The sequence below is a fragment of the Podarcis liolepis genome (genome assembly GCF_965112155.1).
Source record: "Podarcis liolepis genome assembly, chromosome: 9".
Lineage (NCBI taxonomy): Eukaryota > Metazoa > Chordata > Lepidosauria > Squamata > Lacertidae > Podarcis > Podarcis liolepis.
The window spans coordinates 44970339-44988622 of NC_139564.1; the positions used below are offsets into that span (position 1 = coordinate 44970339).

General features: G+C 43.2%; 1 protein-coding gene across 8 annotated transcripts in view; it reads left to right on the forward strand.

Moving 5' to 3' along the window:
* PALLD (palladin, cytoskeletal associated protein) overlaps positions 1-18284 on the forward strand; it is a 210439-nt gene that overhangs the window by 42948 nt on the left and 149207 nt on the right. The window contains exon 1 of one of the 8 annotated variants that reach the window (XM_083520215.1): positions 13971-14522. The exons of 2 other annotated variants lie outside the window; for them this stretch is intronic. The gene's annotated coding sequence lies outside the window, so the exon portion shown is untranslated. Of the gene's footprint in view, positions 1-13970; positions 14677-18284 lie in introns of those variants that run through there. 5 more of the 8 variants (XM_083520214.1, XM_083520218.1, XM_083520219.1 and 2 more) reach the window with 5 other exon arrangements.

Here is an 18284-nt window from a genome sequence, read left to right on the forward strand (position 1 = left end):
CTTAACCACTACACCACACTGGCTCTCACTTATTTGGGACACTCCCAAATAAAAATGCATAGAAATGGGTTGCACATTCTTTCTTCTTTTTATAGCTTTTGAACTGATAATGTTTGAACAGCTAGATATATACCTAGAAATAATGCTGTCACGATCTATGGTGCAAGTCTAAAAAGGACCATTTGCACCAGCGGGGCATCAAAAACCACAGTGTTTATACTAGCTCACAAAACATCCTAGAGTCAGTTGCTAGTGTAGCAACTCAGAGTGGTGGAATTCCTTCCATGCAGCTGGACTGTTCATGCTTTGCATGAGTCAAGTGTGAGTGAAAAGAGGATGTCTGGCAAAACCAAGCACAGAGCCGATGCACTTCATTAAGATGGGTATGTGTGCATGTATAAACATTAACTCAAAAGCATGAGCGTCAAGGCCTATAGACATCACAGAACACTGACAAACACAATGGACAGTGCTACTACACACAGCAACCATGTGTCACATTTACATGACTGTGCACTGCCTAGACAGTATTACAACAGCATTCATATACCCAGAGATCAATCAAGAACTGGGTGAGGAAGGACAGCAAATCAGAAATTGAGTGAACAGTAAGCATTACACCATAGGATGTCTAGTAGGAGACTGGCTAGCTTCCATCAGCGAAGGTCCACAAGCAGCAACAGCCTTTTGTAGATACATATCAGATTTGTTTGAGGATTATTAATTTTATTTATTTAGAAAAGTATTTATATTCCACCCTCTTGCAAATCATCTGGGTTCTGTCTTCGACCTTATCTACTTTAATCTTATCTATTCCTTATACAAAGAAGTGCGGCTACTGTGAGATTTGCTGTCTCCCAGTTCGCCTCAGAGCAGGAGTGAGGAGCCACAGTATAGCTGCTGTCGAGATCTGATTCCTTGGTTAATTTCCCACCAGTTATTTGTGAATGAAAATTTTACCACTAGTATTAGAGATATATCCCTGTACAGAAATATTCCAACGTATTCTGGCAATACAGTCAATATGATTTAGAGATATGGGATCTGTTCCCGAAGTGGAAACAGTTATACATGTGGATTCTAAAATAAGTCGGGTAAATATTAGTGAATGGTTACAGCTTTTCCTGGTCTGTTACAAGAAACACGAGGTACATCCAGATGCTGTTCTATTATAATCTACAAATAGAATTGCAGCTGACCACCCACAATTCTGGAGATCTAGCGATTTTTTATTGCATGTACAATGTATGTTTTAACAATATAGCAAGTATGGTATAACCATGTAGGCAGTGTTGTGTATGTGTTCCTGTGTGTTTTTATAGTTTGTGAAGCAGCACAACGGCAAACATTTTAGAAAGTTGTTCGGGGTTTTTTTTTTAAAAAAAAATGCCTGCAAAAAGATTGCAGCTAAGCCTACTTCAGAGTAAACATATTTACAGACCAGGCTGAAAACGCCTGATCTCCAGTTGTGTCAATTTCCCAACTAGATCCAGTCATTTTCAGCACCTAGCTAGGAAACCTGCTGGCTTGGTTTTGCCAATTGCATTCTTCTGTACCACGGCACAGGGCTAGAGGATCATAGCCTTACATGACTACAGTTGGAAAACTGAGCATTACAATCACTGTGCATTGCTCTCAAGGCAACCAACAAATAATTTACAGTGAGATTAAGGAATGCTGAGCATTAGCCATATTTAGGTCATGAATAACTTTATGAAAAATCAAACCACAGTCTAATGGTGTTGGAGGCAGGGCACCTTTCAGAGAAGTGAGCTGACAATGGCTTGGTTTGCACATCACATTAAATTATAGTTCAAAGTGCTGGTTTTTACCTATAAAACCTTAAACAGGTCAAGACCGCAATACCTCAAGAACTCTGTCTCTTCATATGAGCCTACCCAGACCATGAGAGCAACCTCTGAGGGCCTTCTTCATGTGCCTCCTTCACAAGAAGTCTGGAGGGTAGTAACATGAGAACAAGCCTTTTCTGCAGTGGCTCCCTGTTTGTGGAATGCTCTCCCCAGGGTGGGTCTGTTGGTGCCTTCATTTTACACCTTTAGGCACCAGGCAAAAAACCGTTCCTCTTTAACCAGACCTTTGGCTGATTAACATCTTATACCCCTTTTAAATGTGTTTGTGGGAGGGATGGGGAAGAGGCTACTGTTTTTTGTTAGTTTGTTTCTTGTTTTTATCATGTATTTGGTGTTTTTATATTGTATTTTTATGTTGTGAACCACCCTGAGATCTGTGGATGAAGGACAATATACAAATATATATATGATTTAATAGTGCATGCTGCTTAGAAGCCCCCACTTCTGTGGGGAACCACTTTGCTATTGCTGTACCAGGGAATAAACAAACCAGAGGCGAACCTTCCTGAACCAGTATTTGTGGTTTGTTTCTCTCCAAACAAACCAGGAGCAGAATCCACGGTTTGCTATTTGCCTGCTGCTCATGGTTTATTTGGGGGAAACAAATCTTGAGAGCTGGCTCAGGTGTAATATGAAGCCAGTTTTTGACTTGCTTTCCTTGTTGGTGAGCCCAATCCCCAGGTGACACTCCATAGATTGTGATGTGTCAGAACTGCTGATTAAGAACATGACCTTCATATGGTCTCCCCCCCCCAAAAAAAAAATGTACTGGCTCAAAAGGAATATTTTGTAATACAGTGGTACCTTGGAAGCCAAAGGGAATCCATTCTGGAAGTCCATTTGACTTCCAAAATGTTTGGGAACCAAGGTGCAGCTTCCGATTAGCTGCAGGAATCTCCTGCTGCCAATCGGAAGCCGCAGAAGTTGCGTCGAATGTTTGAGTTCCAAAGAACATTCAGAAACTGGAACAATCACTTCCAGTTTTTGATTGTTCAGGAGCCAAAACGTTCAACTCCCAAGGCGTTTGAAAACCAAGGTACAACTGTACATGGAGTTTTTTCTTTCCAGCCCTGTTTTTGTCTGATTTATTCGTATTTTATTTAACTAGATTTATAGACTGCTTAATTAAATCTGCCCCCTCCATAAAATAGTATGAAATATTAATAAGAACATGCTGATAAAATCAAGAGACTGTAAAAACAAGGAGACATAATAAAAATACCAAAATATAGATACAATCAAAACAGTTTAAGAACAGATATGCATAATAAATTTACATGTCTAGGTAGGCTTGCCTAAAGAAAACAAGTTATTAGCAGGTGTCAAAAGCACTGCTCCAGTTTGGCGGTTAATTTCCTCGCCAAGGAGGCAACAGCAGGAGTGGGAGATGAGCCAAGGTGGGACTTTGGGCAACGGGAACCACTACACCATTCATTCACATTAAATCATAGTTTGTTTTAGGGCTGGACAATAACTGGTTTTCAGTATCACAATATATCACCAGCTAAACATCATGATATATCAATATATCACAAGATCTGAAATAAGGCAGGAACTACGAAGAGGTGAACAGGACAACTTTCTGGCAACTGCTACTACAATACTTAGGGGTCTAAAATGGATAAATGACAATATTAATCAGCACACACTCAGTTGCATCAGCAGTCAAGCCAAAATGCATTCAAATGAGACTTTTAGTTTTGGGCTTGGCTACCAAATGGTGGTATTCAGGACAATCCAAGGTACAGTGATGAGTCATAGTGAATACAAATAATCTGGGGCTGCCAACAAGTCTGCTAGGCGGGAGAAGTGGCAACAGCCTGGTGGTGGCAGAATCAACAATGGCAGGGGGAGGCTGAAGCAGCAGCAGCCTGGCAGAAGTGCCACAATAATCAGCAGCCTGTGAAGCTTCACCACAGCAGTGGGCAGCAGTGGCAGAAGCAGCAGTCTGTGAGGCTTTGTCATGGCAGTGGCAGGAGACAGTGGCAGAAGCAGAGGTGGCCTGCAACGCCTCGCTGAGAGGCAGTAGTGTCCAGAGGGGGTAAATGTTGGCAATTCCACCCACCATTGCACTTACGTGGGAGTGCAGTCAGAGGTTCAGGGGTGGGGTGTTTTGTCTGCATGTGATTTTGGCTTTATGTGTTACAGTGGTACCTCGGGTTACAGACGCTTCAGGTTATAGACGCTTCAGGTTACAGACTCTGCTAACCCAGAAATAGTACCTCAGGTTAAGAACTTTGCTTCATGATGAGAACAGAAATCGTGTGGAGGCAGTGGGAGGCCCCATTAGCTAAAGTGGTACCTCAGGTTAAGAACAATTTCAGGTTAAGAATGGACGTCCAGAAAGAATTAAGTTCTTAACCCGAGGTACCACTGTATCTCCAAAACATATCCCCCCTTAAGTTGAGAGACGACTGTATATATTAGCCATAACCATCTTTATGCTGGAAGAGGTGAATACAACATATTCTGACTACAGCCTTCCAACTTACATAATTTTGCCCTGGGAAATAATTGCCTATTCCATAACAACACATTTTGAGACCAAAATGCTTATTTGGTTCGCATTTTGGTGCTGTGGTATATTTGGTTGTGTTTTAGAACCCTCTGGTTTTTATATATTTAATGACACACAGCAAATCAGACATAGAAAGCAAATTGTCCAATTTTCTAGGCAATTAATTACATTTGCAAATCGTGTTACTAGATGCTCTTCTGAAATCATCTCTCCCACCACATTAGCACCAGAAGTAGATGGTTTGTTTCAACTGCTTTCGAAGAGTTACTGTTGCATGGTAATCCTCTTGAATGGCATTTTTAAGATTTTTGTTGTTGCTGTTTCCAATAATGAAAGCCAATTTATCCCACAAGAGGGTGGAACAGGCAGCCTGGTGAAACTCATCCTTCACTTCACAGCTATCTAAACACCCAACATGAACTTGTTCTGTAGGAAAACTGATTCATGGATACAGGAGGCCAATTGCAACTGAACCGTGTATTGAGACCTCTGTGGTACAGTCAGCAATCTCTACCAGGTGATCTCTGGGGAGGATTTTCCCCTGGCTGACCTAGTCTATGGGATCTCTGCCAAAACATATCTTATCTGGAAATCGTTCTCAAAGGCACTGCATGTGTTCAAAATTGCTTTCTCAAATGTGGAATGTTATAGGTGCACATAAACATGAGTTTTAGTTCAAAATAATAATAAAAAAATATTCCCAAGCGTTACATTAGACTTCCACAAACAATTTCCTAGATGTTTCTGTTTTACAAGCGTAGTAGCTGTGTGGTAATAACTGACTTCTCCTGGATGTCATCTTGTTTAGTTCCCTGCTGCAAGACTTAAATGTTCTCACATTGCTGAACCTTTATTGGTAAGGTAATAAAAGTGTGTATCTTGTGTCTATGGCTACAGCCACATCTCGAAAGTGCACCCAATTCCTAAGGCCACATTGGCACATCTTGGGGCTGCCTGTCTTGTACACAGAACTGCGGTCCCATCTGCCAGGAGTGCCAGCTTGGCTCCACGACCATGGGTGCCCGGTGCTGTGGGTGCCATGCAAATTGCATGGCCCTGGCACCGAAATTTGTGGGTGTCCTGCTGCTTCATGGGGGATTTTCTGGGTGTTTGGGCACCCAGGGAGTTGGCACCTATGCCACCTGCACTACCCATTTAAAGCAGTATCATTCTACTTTAAATAGTCATAGTTTTCTAGCCATGGGTTACGAAGCTGACTTGCTGAGACTAACCAAACAGTTCCGAGTTTGGATAACATGGGAAACTATTGTTAACATTGTGGAAGCTATGGTTGACATAGGAAGCCTCTCCTCAGCTACGGAAAGGCAAGTCAGTGGAGCAGGAGTACACAAGCCTAGGAAAAAGCTAAGCTGATTCATGTCATGCTAAACCGTGGCCTGAACCATGGCTATATAGAGTCACTGAATTTGAGCTCCTTCTGTTTCTTACTGTGCAAATTAAAGATCTGTGCGGATCTCACCACCACTGGAAGGAAGGAAGGAAGGAAACATAGTGCATATGCACATTGTGCCATAAAATGTTCATCTGGAAAGACCCTAAGACTATTACTAAATATCTGTGATGTGGTGCAGGTGGCTTCCTTATGCGGTAATTTGGTTAAAAGATCATATCTGGACACAAATCCTAGATTATTTCTAAAATCCACAATTTTTCACATCCCATCACAAAAGTAAGGAATAGAATGTAGAAATGCTTGTTTAGAATTTGAAAGTGTTCCCATAAAGGAGATTATCCTAACTTAAAACCATCTCCTCTATGGAAACATTTACTGGTATAATGTTTAGACTCTAACCTAAACTTATTGCATTATACCCACACTTCACTGTGCCTGATCAATTTTGTCTTATTCTTCTGCAAAAGAAAAAGCAAAACGATATTTTTCCATTTGGTTTCAGACACAGTTTCTTTAACTTGGGAAGATTTCAGTTCTGATTGGGGGATTTCTGTTAATTTAGCAGTTAAAGACAGAATAAGAGTAGCCATTCTTTGAATGTTTACATATTCCACACAACGGGACTTCAGAACTTTAAGATAACTATTTAGAATGGAAACCGCATACATTCCGCAGATATTCTCAGCAAGGAATTAACAACACTACAAAATAAATACAGTCTCAGGGTTGTTGTTTTTTCTTCCAAATTTATACAAGTGTGGCTAGAAACATAATTTCGGTATATTGTGGAATCACTCATCAGTTCTTCACAAGGAAGACTATGAAATTCTTCAGATCCATAAATGCACATTTCAATTGTTTGACATATATGGGCACTCTTGGGTCTGTTCATGAGCCAAGAGAGAGAGGGAGAGAGAGAAAAAATTTCATTGAAAACATATGGAACAACTAACATAGAAACCAACAAAATTCTTCCATTTGTTCTCTGGCACTACAGCCTTCAGGGAGATCCAGTTAGAATAATAAAAAGACAAATACTGAGCAACAGCTTTCATTATGTTAATGATCTGAAATACCATAAGTGGGACGTGAGTAAACTCAAGCACAAATAACAAGGGGGATTTTCTTTGCTCTGACCACATTTATTGTGCTTCCCTTCCCACCCCCAATCAGTGCAAGATTATATGTAACCAAAGATGCTTGGAAACTCAGATTTGACTAGATGGGATAATTGTGGAATAATTCTGAATCATATGGCTGTATCTGCGAGCCTGCAAAAGAAGCACATGCAGCGCATGTCTACTAAGAATTAATATATTTCTATTCTAACCCCTGCAGAAGACTGGTGGGGTGGGGGCGGGAACCCCCCCCCTTTTAGCACAGAGGAACCCGGCTGGCAGGGCAGCATCTCTGCCCCAGAGGCCACTAGTATGCCTGCTGAAAGCTCCATGGGCATAGATCCACACTGACACGTGTTCCCACCTGCAGTACCACCTTGGGGCATCCAGGAGGCGTCCTATGAGCTGGGCCAGGGATGGTCTTGGATCTGCCAAATTCACCCCCCTGGAATGGCCTTGGATTGTAACCTGTACCTATGCCAGCCTTAAGCTTGCATAGTTACTTTCTCTCTCATGGAAAGGATAGGAAATTGGAAATGGAACCATGCCATGGGAGTTAATGTCTTTTAAAAAAATCCTTCTTCCTTCTGACCAGAGTGAACCATCTCAGATTTGGAAATGGTAAAACTCCCAACCCACTTAGAATTGCTCCATAAGTTCCAAGGGATGAACTCACTAGTGTTATATTTAGGATTACAGCCACAGTGTTAATTTTGTTAGGATTTTTCTTAATAATTTAATAAAAAACAATCCCCACATTTGCTGAGTGACTAAGATCCATTGCTACTACTTGAAATGCATTCTTTATCTATGTTTTGCTTGCTTAGCTTTCTTCCTCAATATCCCACTTTCAGTATGGTTTATTTCTGGAAGTGTCCTCAATCCTTTAGCTGGCTTTTTCATATTGCTGGTTCCTCTTTAAAAGTTTACCCCAAACCATATGGCTTAGCTTAGGCTGCCTTGGTTATTGCATGCCAGCTTTCCTAATCTATAATACACAAGGGAGGATGTGGTGAGCGATATAACTGACCACATTTTTTTTCCTTCCTTGATCTAATGGATCAGATACCTGCATCAGCTGGATGTATGAACATCAGAAGACCAATAACAAAGGATACTTTCCTGCTTTGCTCATCACGCATTTCCAATTGATCCCAGTTTTATGGAAATTTTATTCCAATTATTTGAAAGCGTGAACCCATCCAAAAGAGAAATATGTTGTGCAGCTGCACAATGGAGTAAAGGCAGGATTGTTGCAGATATTCAACTGACTGCAAGCTGGGGCAGACAGAGAAGGGCTACTCTGGCAGAAGCAGAAAGACAAGAACAGTCTGAGAGCAGCACCAGGTAGCCTGGCAAGCATTGGGTGCAGCTCTCAACCTGTTCATACGGTACATTGTTGTTGCCAAGGACTGGCCCTACCATTAGAGAGTGTGGGCAGGCCACCTCTGATAATCAGCTTTGGGTGATATGAAAAGGGCCACGAATTGCTTATTTAATTTATCAAAGGGCTTGGGATAATGCTTGGATTACTGTTTCCTGGTGGGTGAAATGTCACATATAGATGTGTGGTAGTCCCTGAAATCAGCAATGATAAATTCATGGTTCAGTTTATGAATTTAATAACCAAAGGCTTTCTAAGGTGGCTCCCAAACTATGGTATGTGGACCACGTAGGCTGCAAGCTTCATTCAGGTGGTCCACTATGGTATGTCCATGTTAAATGTGCTTCTTTTCTTTCTTACATTGTGTTTGGGGAAAAAGAAGCAATAAAAACATGAAAAATAAAGCAGCATCTAGCACAGCGCATTACAATTGCTACAGCTAGGAGAAAAAGCATTATGGTCCACCAAGAACTTCAGCATTTTTAAGTGGTATATGGCAGGAGGGAGGTGGGGAGTTTTGGAACCCCTGTCATAACCTGATTAGGAGTAGCTCAGCCTCACCCAAACTAACAATCTCCCACATGTTGCTAGATCACAACTCCCATAATTCCAAGCTACGCTGGCTAGGCCTTATGGGAGTTCCAACGGGGACTTGGAGAAGGCTGGACTAGGTCATCATTTGAATTTATACAAAAATTGCATGCTTTCTGCAAGGCTTATTGCATCTTATCTGTATCATTTTGCATCATTGTGGCTGCATTCTTACTGTATGGGAGTTTTTTTGTTTCGTTTATTTTAAAAGGGGGGATTCACAGCATCATTTCCATTTATATACGACCTTTGGTTACATATTTTTTTTAGCCACCATGAAAGACCAAGGTTGTAAAAATCAGTTCAGACTCAATGTCCTCCCCTCCCTCCATTTTTGGTGTAGCACAGGGCAGTCAGTATTCTCAAGCATGGCAAATTGTTTCATTCAAGTTATTTCACATGATATTAAAATTTATTCCCCCCCAAATTGTTTCTGACATTTCCCATGGTGTTGCCAAGTAGATATATCTGTTCCTGGTTTAGCTATGCCTGAAAGAATTTTCTTATAAGAAATTGCCATTGGGTACAGGGTACAACAGAAAGTTATAAAATTACCTGCTGTTTTTAATATTTAAAAAAACTTAAGGAATTCAAACTTCATCTGTGAGATCCAACCTAGCTGGTACATAAGTTTTTCCAGTCCTCCCAACAGCTGCTAACCCCACACTAACCAGTTGGTAGGAATCAGAGTTGGGGAAAACACTACAGATCAAACATTGTGAAACAGCTGGATTCCATAAGACTATGTGGCTTTGATCTAGGACCTAGAACCCAGAGGGAGCTTGCTGCTGCTTGGGGTATGTCTAGATAGTCCATGAACCCCTTTCCAAGTCCTTCTAAATGTGTGTCCTTCTGTTGCTGCTGTTAATGTCCCTTTAATTTGGTTGTAGCACCACCCTGGTACCTATCTACCTCCTGTGAGTAACACAATGACCCATTGTATCATTCATTCCCACTCGCCTCCAATCACCCAGTTTCACTTAATCACTTAACTCAAGGACAGAGAAGCTGTGGCCCTCCAAATGTTGTTGGACTCCAACTCCCAACAGCCTTCCTCAATCAGGTGCCCAACAGATGTTTTGGTCAGAAATGATGGGAGTCATCATTTGAAGGACCACAGGTTCCCCATCCCTAGTCTCATCCTTAACGGGTGTCAGGGACTAACAGGATGCTCACCAGTGTGCGCCGGTGGAAGTGGGGCTGGAGTCTGACTTGGGAGCAGGGGGTGGAGTTCAGTGATTTGTGGGAAACTGTACGAGCCAGGAGGCAAGAGCCAGAGGCTGCAGAAGATTCAGAGCAGGAGGAGGCAGATCAGGCAGGTGAACGGTCAAGTGCTTCTCCACCCTCTCCTGTACCACTATCTCCCAGAACCAAGAGGGGACTGAAAAGGGATGAGCAGAGGAAGTTTCCATGTGGTGCCAGTGTGGTGTAGTGGTTAAGAGCGGTAGTCACGTAATCTGGGTAACCGGGTTCGCGTCTCCGCTCCTCCACATGCAGCTGCTGGGTGACCTTGGGCCAGTCACACTTCTGTGAAGTCTCTCAGTCCCACTCACCTCACAGAGTGTTTGTTGTGGGGGAGGAAGGGAAAGGAGATTGTTAGCCGCTTTGAGACTCCTTAAAGGGAGTGAAAGGCGGGATATCAAATCCAAACTCTTCTTCTTCTTCTTCTTCTTCCATGCAGGAATAGCCTCCAGCTGTGTGTGTGCAGCCTGTCAGGGGAAAGCACATAAACTGGTGGAGGGGGAGCAGTCCTCTGTTGCTGCAACTGCTCCATTCCATAGAGTGTGGACCTGGGAATAGCTGCCTAGACACTAGATTGGTAAGCCTAAGTATCCAGAGCTATATATAGGGGACTGTAAGTGTTATCTTTGGCAATAAAGAGTTAACTATCTGCCGTGTGCATTCCTTTGACTGGGAAGTGCCCTTGACAGCAGGTGTCTACCACTTACTCATTCCTGTTGTGTCTCCAGCAAGCGTTATCTGTTCTAACTCTTCATCTTTTATCAGCTGGGGGTCTGGGAGCCCCATTTTAATTTCTACACAATACTCCAGATTTGATACCATGCTCTGTGTAGTAAGCTTATTAGGGAGTGCCTACTGGTGTTATCTTAACGAAATCAGCCCTGAGTGCTCACTGGAAGGACAGATCGTGAAGCTGAGGCTCCAATACTTTGGCCACCTCATGAGAAGAGAAGACTCCCTGGAAAAGCCCCTGATGTTGGGAAAGATGGAGGGCACAAGGAGAAGGGGACGACAGAGGACGAGATGGTTGGATAGTGTTCTCGAAGCTACCAGCATGAGTGTGACCAAACTGTGGGAGGCAGTGGAAGACAGAAGTGCCTGGTGTGTTCTGGTCCATGGGGTCATGAAGAGTTGGACACGACTAAACAATTAAACAACAACAACTGGTGTTATAAAAGGCCTACGAATGCCTAGTAATGGGCACTTTATCAAGAGTATCTTCAAACTTTAAACTTGAAGCTGGTCCTGCCTAAGGGAACCCATCTAGGAAAGAATAGTAGACAAGCAATACAATCATTTATTACTACTTTTATTCTTACTTGCTTGACCATGAGCTTCTTGATAAGATCTTATCTCATGAATGACAAAATCATGCCTTTTTATTTGTGCAGATTGCCTTGAAACCAAAGCCATATACTCTGCAGCTGTGAATGTACTCAAGCAGGACCTTGTATTATTTATGTAGCGTGCTCCTAGTTTGATATGTGTTTAAGTCTGCAGGCTTTGGTATATGCCTGTGTGCTGGTTCCAGCTTTTGAAGGGTGCTTAGGGAAGATAGCAGTGTGGGCCACTTTCTCTGAAAGGAACCCCTCTGCAACACCGTCACTGCTACCCATTTACTTCTTCTGAGCTCAGTCTTTACAACCACCCAGTGGTGCTGGCCTGAGGCATTTTGCCGCTGTAGGCAAAACGCCCCCTCAACGCTCCTCTGTAGATTGGGTCCCACCCACTCTGTGCCCTTGCTGTTGCCAATGTTTTTCTTATCCCAAACCCCTTTTCAAGTCTGATGAAGAGCTCTATCTGAATTGGAAGGTTGTGTACTATTTTGTGATGTTTTCATTTGTCATAATAAACAACTTCTGGATTTATTTATTTTTCCAAAATAGATGTGACAATTTAACCAGCAGCCACATCTTCTAACTTAAAAAAGGTAAAGGGACCCCTGACCATTAGGTCCAGTCATGACCAACTCTGGGGTTGCGGCGCTCATCTTGCTTTATTGGCCAAGGGAGCCGGCACACAGCTTCAGGGTCATGTGGCCAGCATGACTAAGCCGCTTCTGGCGAACCAGAGCAGCACACGGAAACGCCGTTTACCTTCCCACCGGAGCAGTACCTATTTATCTACTTGCATTTTGATGTGCTTTCAAACTGCTAGTTTGGCAGGAGCAGGGACCGAGCAACTGGAGCTCACCCCGTCACAGGGATTCGAACCGCTGACCTTCTGATCGGCAAGTCCTAGGCTCTGTGGTTTAACCAACATCGCTACCCGCATCCCCTAATACCTTTGTTAGGACTACATTAAAAGTTACTAAGCAGTGAGCAAGCTTCTGGGTTCACCAGAGCTCTTCTGTTGGTTGGTTGTCTAAAGAGTAGCAGGGAGAGAAAATGTTGCTGGGTCCTGTTCCAGATTTTAATAGTCTTAAACTGGAATAGAGGGGGTGACTAATAATGCAAACCTGTGTTTTTTTAAACTCAGAACTAAGTCGCTCTGCTACTTTGGGACTTGTTCCCTTCTAGGTGTGTTTAGTTTTTTGAAGTATGCCTCACTGAATATATTTGGACTTAGTTCTAAGTAAAAACAGGATTGGGCACAGCTCAAGAGCAATGGCTATTCTTCCTTTGAAAATATGAAATGTAGCTGTTGTTTTGATCTTTGTCTAGCATGGGACAAAGTATATAGGTATTTTTTTAGGGTACTGGGATGCTACTTAAAGGTTGGCTGCAGTTGTATTGATGTTCACCTGGGAGTAAGCCCCATTGAACTCAGTGGGGCTTACTTCTGAGTAAATATGCATCAGATTGTGCTGAATGTAAACTATTGAAAACAGATGGTTGGAACATGTGCTTAGACGTGTGGTGGGAAGAGCTACATCTTCCAAAACTTTTGATATGGTAAGTACATATCCAGAGCTATCGTACTTGTGCTTCGTATTGGGAGTATAAATCCGCTCTCACAGTAGCAACTATCAATAGCTTTCTGGAGTATGAAAAGTTCACTGGGCAGGAAGGAGATACTGTGTCATGAGAATGAAAGCAGCATACAGGCCTTTGGCTATTATGTATTAGTTTAAGACATTTTTGATGATATTAATTTATGTGCAGGGTATATTTCTTTGCATTATTATTCAAATGCCACTTGTATTAGTAATGTTTTTGTTTCCCCTTTTTTCCTTCAGTGTATGCTTTTCGACAATTATAGCAGTAATTCTTTAAAAAGTTTAGCTTGCAAACTTTGCTATGCAGTACTGGGTTTTGAAGTTGGCTTAACAGGGGGATGATGATAATATTGCACTAACTTGCCTTGTTAGCCACCTTTTAAATGTTACTTATTTAACGTTAAAACACTGTGCTCACTCTGATTTATATATAAAAAGGTAAGAAAATGGCCTACTTTCAGAAAGTGATCTTGGATTGGTAGAGGCCATCATTGACAACTAAACGAGGTGTTGATCGCGGGTACAGAATACACGTTCCCCCCAACCTGTTGAATGCAAGAAATTGCATCGTCTGCCTTTTACCAAACATAGACCTCATCCAGTTCACTGGAACTGCAAAGGGTTGGTGATATTATTATCGTTGGTGCCAAGGCGCCCCTTTGGAAAGCAGCCTGTGACGTCGTCGCCAACAGCAGCCCGGAATCCCAAGGGATGGGAAAGGAAGCAATTGGGGACTGATTGCTGCCAGGTGACAAAGGGAAACGCTCAATAGCTGTTGCGCTGGGGCGGATGAGGGGCGTGGCAGGCAGACCGGCTGGTCGGATAAAAGCCACATTGTGTTGAATAATTAACTGTTAATTGGCGCTAAGCACTCCCTTCTGCCTGAGTCGCCTGGGAAGATTCGCAGACCGAGGGAGTTCCAGATTTATTTTGTCCCCCCCCCCCTTTAGTACAAACTGATAGTCCCGAGTGGAGAGGGGAAAGCTTTGCGCGCTTTCCTCCCACCGACCCACTCCCTGGCGCGCGCAAGCACCCGTGGGTATCCCGCCCTCTGCGGGATGACGAAGAAATCCCCGGGGCGGCCCAGATAAAGCGTGGCCCCGCCACAGGTGCGCCAGAACAGCCAGGGCAGCCCGGAGACGGAGAGCCCGGGTGGTTTGTGCGCCGTGTTATTTTTGGACATCCCCGGCATTCCTCCTCCTCCTCCTCCTCCTCCCCGGCCCAGCCCCCCGCGCGCTCCTGCCGCAGGCTCGGCGAGAGGGCGCGCGCACCAAGACGCGCTGCTCCGGGGGAGCAAGAACAAGAGCAACAAGTTGGCCGCCCGCCAGAGGACTTCAGCTCGCCTTGCTCGCTGCCAGCAGCCTTTGTTCTTGCTTGGGAATCGCTCCGGACTCCTCGCAGGCGGCGAGCCGCTTCTCCCTTCGCCGGCTCCTGCGGCACCTCCCGGTAAGTGGCGGCGAATCCGTCCGCTGCCTATTAATTCCCTCTCCCTCTCTCGCCCATTCTGCAAAGTGGGCTGAATTGAGAGCAGCCGGGTCGGAAGCCGGCGAGCTGCTGATAACCCGAGAACAAGGAGGCATGAAGAGCGGTAGGTAGGTAGGTAGATCAATAGATAGCTGGGGGGGTGTATGCATGGGTTGGGTCTCTTTTTCCTAACACTGCGGTAAGTCCCAATGGTTATAGCGAATTAGCAAACGTGATGCATTGAGGCGGGGGCGAACTGCTCAAAATTTGACTTATTTTTGTCGTGCTCAGAACTGTTTCTTTACCTGGAAGTTTATATTTCTGCCTTTTCACCCCTGAAAAGAATGCAGGGCTTTTGCTTAAAAAGATGCCGAAGCGTTTGCCTTGTTGCTAAAATAAAAAAAAGGGGGGGCTTTGTTATTGGGCTCTGAGTAGTGAGCTTACTTTTTTTGTAAAGGGGGAGGAGGGTCTTTCCTGGCTAGCAATAATAAGATAGCTCTGTCGAAGTTGTACTGTTTAATTCTTTAAGCCAGTGTGTGTGTGTGCGCATGCCTCTGGCTCTCCAGAGGTTGTAAAGCACCTATCTGCACCCAGGCAGCATTGCTTAATGGTTGGGGACAGTGGGAGTTTTAGCTTGGATGGCACCTGAATGTCCTCCGGTTAGCCACCCCTGACAAGCGATGAGTACCTGAGCTGCGGGTATTATTCTGTCTGGTACAAGTAACAGAAGTCAATAGCAGTTCGTGTACACCAATCCCACCCACTTCCCCTTGCAGGGCTCTGCTCAATGAAAGTCACAAAAAAGCCATTCTTTAGAGCAGCCTGTTCATTCATTCCGCACTGTCTTCTCTCCTGCACCCCCTCACTCTCAGCTTCTCAGTATGATTTACACAAAGCTAAAAAAACCAATATAGGTACCAAAATATCTGAGCATGCGTTGTTTTGAGTGAACCAGAGGGTTCAGTGAAAAATGCTTATTCAGGCATTTGTGCTACTGGCTGCCCTCATCAGTTTTCTTTTAAAAAAAAAAAAAAATCCTATGTTTTCACCAGTAGCTAAGAGAGCTGGGCACAATCAGGCCAGATTGAAATACTTCAAAGGCCCGTTGAATTTCATGGGGAGAAAGTTCAATGCCCGCTTAACTTTCCTTTGAAATTAAAGAGATGGGTTTCTCTGCCCAGATCATGACTCCTGTGGTTGCTTTTGTATAGTACAACTTAGTTAAAATAGATGTGTGTATGGGGGTGGGATGGAGAATGGGAATATATCTCTGATAGATAAGAACTGTTGTTCCCACAGTGGCCTGCAAGTTAATAAAATGATTGCTTTCGGTTTGCATTTCCTTGTGCAGAAACACAGAGAGACTACCGTGTTAAGTTGAAGTTTAGCAACAATCATAGAAACCTCTCATGACTCTAAATGAAAATTGGATGTTGTCTTAGCAATACAGTATTTCACAATACTAACTCTGCTGTCCTGCTTTGACAGCTAGGCTGGATCTATGAAATAAGAATCTCCCTTAGGATGTGCTGTGTCTTAATATTACTGATGTGCAGTAAAGACATAATGCTACTTGCTGTTTGTGCTGGCCACAAAATCCAGCCAAAATCCCTTGACAAAAATGGTAATCTAGTCTTAGGCAAACAGAGAAGCATATAGGAGTTTAAAACTGTTGTGAACTGATAACTATTCTGCAAGTGTTGTTAAGGTCATGATTGAGTGTGAATGGAAATAGTCAGAGTAAAGTTTGTTCCGCTTCTTCCCTCCTCAGTAGTCCTATCTAAGTCTGAATAACAATTCTGGCATCTTCTGTTGATCTCTGCAGGGGCACACAGGGAACAAGTGTTCTGTTAATCTAATCAGCTGCTTACTAATGGGGATTTTGAGTTCTCATTTAATGTGGATGGAGCTTAAAGTTTCATTCTCTTTTCAGTGGCTTTCCCCCCCTTAACCCAGCAAATGTCGTCACTGCATTGAGGGAAACCATCTCCCTTGCATGCGGTTGTTTAGTCTATTTATAAGATAGAATTCACTCTGTTGGAACTGGAGACTGGAACTACCAAAGATTCCTCTTCGGAGCTAAAATTGGAATGGTCCTTTCTGAGTTTGTGCTTTTCAGATGGTATTATGTCTGGCAATATTTTAAATTCCTCCATTTCCAGAGGTGCAATATCAATTCTGGCATGAGGAATATGCTGCTTACTTTGGGGGGGGGGTGAGGCTGCAATTCCGAAAACTATTCATTAAGGAGTTAGCTCTGTTTTAATGCACTGATTACTTGTAAATAAACATAGGTTTGTGTTGTAAATCAGTTCATGTTTCAAGAACTGGATTTTCATAGAGCTGGAAAGGACTAGAAAGTCGCAACAAATGGCCTTGTGTAGGGTCTCTATAAATCCACCCCCTGCGGATTGCTGACCACCACAGTGCATGACAAATGGAAATCAGGAATGCACAAAAAGCACCAAGGTAAATATAGAGCAGCAGACAGCTCCAAAAATGCAAGCCGCAGGAAAAGTATGTGGGGAAAAGAGTGAAGCCTGGGTCACTGATTCTGACCTGGGATTCCCCACCACCACCACCTAATAAATCTACAGAGCCTCAGATGAAATACAAGACCACCCCACTCAAGGCATCTTCTCTATGCTGAGTGCATGCAGTTTATGAACACAAAGTCCGTCCTAAAACTTCTACATCTTAATGTTTGAACTGTTGTGGAATAGTTCAATCTTATCATTGGTTGGAGTAAGTCAAACAATTAAGGTATAGAAACTAGAGTCTAAAGGCTAGAAATAACCTGTTGCTTAGGGGATAGCTGTTGCCTTTTGCCTTAACTTTGTTTCTGCTTCCACGGTGCACTGTTCTAAACATGTCATTTGACACTAAATGGGAACTCTCACATGGCTAATAATACAAATTTTGCTCTTGCTCTGGGAGCAGATGCTATGCGCTTGTTCAGGGGTTTACAATTGCAGTACTTAATTATTAATTGCCTGAATGCTTTGCTTAAATTAATGAGTAGAGAATTGAATCTCTCTATATTAAACTTTTAGGTGTGGTTAATATTGGGGCTTCTCTTAAGAAATGCTGGCAATCTACCTACAAATTGGCAAGTGTACGCACGTAATTCAGAGAGTAATGCATATGTCTGCACCTTGTTTGCAAGGTTCAGCCAATTTCCTTGACCGTACAAACCATGGACTGAATGCTACGCCTGCTGACCTATTCAGCATACTTGGCCCACTTGGAAATGACATCACTGCACAATGCTGGCTGACAAATGTGAAGAGAGCTTGCAAACTTATGGAGGCAATGCTATGAGAGTCCAGGAGGGGAAGCAGACAAATTGGGTGGGAGGGATGACATTATTTCTGAGCTTTTCTTTTTTTTTAATCTCCACATTGCTAAATGATACCTGTGCCCTTTGAATACTGAAAGTCCCAACAAGGTCTGTGGGATAGTACTGCGGGTTAATTGGCTTAGGGATGACAAGCTCCTTCTGTTTTTAAGGGGATGTAGGTAGCTTGGTACCATAAGAAGGAAAACATATTGGCAGGATCACAAGGGTAAAATTACTTAAGGAGTTTTACTTATTGACATGTTGGTTACATCTTTATGGAAGCGCCTAACAATGTGTTAGCAGTAAATATAGTAAGGTCAATGCTCTAGTTCAGCCCTCCAGGTGTTTTGGACTACAATTCCCATCATCCCTGACCACTGGTCCTGCTAGCTAGGGATCATGGG